Source organism: Elaeis guineensis, chromosome 10 (genome assembly GCF_000442705.2).
Source record: "Elaeis guineensis isolate ETL-2024a chromosome 10, EG11, whole genome shotgun sequence".
Classification (NCBI taxonomy): domain Eukaryota; kingdom Viridiplantae; phylum Streptophyta; class Magnoliopsida; order Arecales; family Arecaceae; genus Elaeis; species Elaeis guineensis.
The window spans coordinates 50,392,970-50,396,114 of record NC_026002.2 but is presented as its reverse complement, the minus strand read 5'-3'; the positions used below and the strand labels follow the sequence as shown (position 1 = coordinate 50,396,114).

Here is a 3,145-nt window from a genome sequence, read left to right as displayed (position 1 = left end):
AGGGCAATGGAAAATGGTCCTTCCTAGTAATGGCATTTAGTTTTCTATAATCTATGCATACTCGTCATCTAGATGATATGCGAGTGGGAAGCAGTTCACCTTCTTCGTTCTCAACCACAGTAATACCTGATTTCTTAGGTAATACTTGAGTGAGACTGACCCATTTACTATCGGATATGGGGTAGATGATTCCAGCATCTAACCACTTTACCACCTCTTTCTTTACTACTTCACGCATGTTTGGGTTCAATCTCCTCTGCATATCTCGATGGGGTTGGTATTTGCCTCAAAATGAATATGGTGCATGCAAATGGAGGGGTCAATTCCTTTTAAATCGATAATGGACCAACCGATAGCCTCTTTGTGTTCCTTCAGAATACCAACCAATTATGTTTCATGATTAGGGGTCAAGTCTGATGCAATGATTGTCGGGAGGGTGTCATTGGGTCCTAGAAATACATACTTGAGCATAGCAGGAAGGGGTTTCAATTCTAACGTAGGTGGTGATTCTAAAGATGGGACTATTGGAATACTAGCTAATGTGGGTAATGGCTCATACTTGATTGTTCATGGAGGAGTGGTTTTATCGTGTGGTGTATCCAATAAGGTGTTAACTTCTTTCATATATCCCTCAAAGTCATACACTCTCCAAAGTGAGCCAAGCAAGTATCTAAGGGGTTTGGTGCTAGAATTGTGGGTGTTGCATCTTCTATAATGTCTTCTAGTGTATCTACTTCGAAGCAACTATCCATTGATGGTCTTTGGGAAGCACCAAACACATTCGTCTCAGTTTCTTATTCCCAAACGATACGTCCATGACTCCTGTCCTACAATTAATGCATGCATTTGTCGTAGCTAGGAAGGGTCATCCCAAGATAATGAAAATTTGTCTTGGGTTGCCACTTAGTTCCATGTCGAGAATCAAAAAATCAACTGAAAAGTAAAACTCATCTACCTTGACCAAGACATCCTCAAGCATTCCACATGGTTCCTTAATTGATCTGTCAGCTAACTACAGTGTGACTGATGTAGATTTCAGTTCTCCGAATCCAAAAAGTTCATACACCAAACTAGGTAAAAGATTCACACTTGCCCCTAAGTCCAGAAGAGCTTTTTCAATGTGATAATCTCTTATAACACAGAAAATGATGGGGGCTTCTGGGTCCTTAAGCTTTGGAGGAGTGGCATGCTGGAAAACAGAACTAGCCTGTTCAGTGAGGCGTACTTTCTTTTGAATTTATGATCTAGATTTACATTTTTGGGTGCACAAATCCTTCAAAAATTTGACATAAGTAGAGACCTGTTTGATTGCGTCTAGAAGAGGAAGATTAATTTGGACTTGCTTAAATAATTCCAACATCTCGTCGAGTCTTCCTCCCTTCTTATCTGTAGGAATAGGGGCTTTCAGGGCATCCAAAAATGAGACTTTAGGCAAATAGGATGATTCCGATGCAGTTGGTTCATTCTCTATTTTAAGGTCCTCCTTGTTCTTGGGTGATTTGGCTTCGGTTAGAAGTTTAGGGTAGGTCTCATTAGTTTTACTAGTGTGTTCAATGACCTTCCCACTTCTCAGAGTCATGATTGATTTGGCATATTCAGAAAAAGCTTCTGGGGTATTAGAGCTCTCAATCACAAATTGCCCTCTTGGGTTGCTCTTGGGTTGGCTAGGTAATGTTTCTCTTTCCCTCCTACTGAATGCAGTCCCTAGTTGACCTATTTGGGTCTCTAGCTTAGCAATGGATTGTGTGTGAGAGTTAAGGGTCTGAGTGTTAACTTCTAATCGTTCTAGTGCTTTCAAAACTTTTTTCTCAAAAGCTGAGCTGTGACCAGTAGTATACGGTTGAGGAGCATTTTGAAATTGATGGTATGGTCCATGCCTATATGTTGGATCCTGATATTGAGATCGAGGTGTGGCAGGACCAACCACTGGTTGTGGTCTTCAAAAAAAATTTGGATGGTTTCTCCAGCCGGGATTATAAGTGTTCGAATATGGATCATTTCCTGATCTACGAGCTTGTTGGACTTGAGCTTGCTGAACCTGCTCGTGCATAAACTCAAAAAATTGAGGTGTGGCTGGGCATTCACTAACAAAATGGTTCGGACTTGCACACAATGCACAAACTTCTTGGATTGTGTTAGATGGAATCGAGGATTGTCCAGTATTTAGAAGACGGTCTAATTTTTGGGACAATTCATCTACCTTACTGTGGATATCCATGACGTTTCCAATCTGATAAACTCCACTTCTTTTTTGTTGAAGTATGGGTTGTTCTCTAGAGGTGGTAGACATATGATGTAGGAAATTCTCACTAAGTATTTCAAAGAGCTGCCAGGCTTCATCCTCACTCTTTAGCATGAATGTCCCACCACATGATGCATCAACCATTTGTCGGTGTTTCTCTGATAGACCATCATAAAAACACTGACAAAGTTGCCATTTAGGGACAGCATGGTGTGGACATTTACAAATGAGGTCTCTTAACCTTTCCCATGTCTCATGAAAAAGTTCACCTTCCAATTGGGGAAAACTAGTGATAGCTTTTCTAATTTGATTTGTTTTTCCAATTGGAAAGTATTTCTTGAGAAATTCTCTCTGAAGATGATCGCAAGTTGAAATGGTTATAGAGTCTAAGGAGTTTAACCAATGCTTGGCTTTGTCCTTAAGTGAAAAAGGGAACAGTTTCAACCTAAGGGCATCATCAGAGAAGTTTTGGATTTTTACTGTGGAATAAATTTCAAGAAATTCATCCAAGTGTTTGTATGGGTCCTCGTTACTAAGTCCATAGAATGATGGCAACATTTGAATAATGCTAGACTTAATCTCATATTGGGTAGCTTCTATTGGAGGTGCTTGAATGCATGGAGAGTAGGTATACAAGGATGGAGTGAAATATTCTCTCAATGAGCGTGGAGAATTAACCTCACCAGGTGCAGCCATGTTTCTAACTCGGATAGTCCTAAGAGTCTTTTCTTATTCTTCGTCTAATGGTTGCAAGTCGGATTTTAGTGATCGTCGACCTAACATGCAACTAAAAGGTCTATGTAGGACTATCCTAGTCTGTTAAGGATTATTATTATTTTTTTTTTAAGAGGAGAAGAGAAGAGAGAAAAGAGTTCTAAAGAAGAGATCCTAAGAAGTCCTAAA

At 39.9% G+C, this 3,145-nt stretch overlaps 1 non-coding gene across 1 annotated transcript; it reads left to right on the top strand.

Annotated features, from left to right (window-relative positions):
* Positions 1-2,444: 2,444 nt before the first annotated feature.
* Positions 2,445-2,550, top strand: LOC140852249 (small nucleolar RNA R71). Its single transcript, XR_012135153.1, has one exon. It is a non-coding gene; the product is annotated as a small nucleolar RNA R71 (small nucleolar RNA).
* The last annotated feature ends 595 nt before the right edge of the window (positions 2,551-3,145 follow it).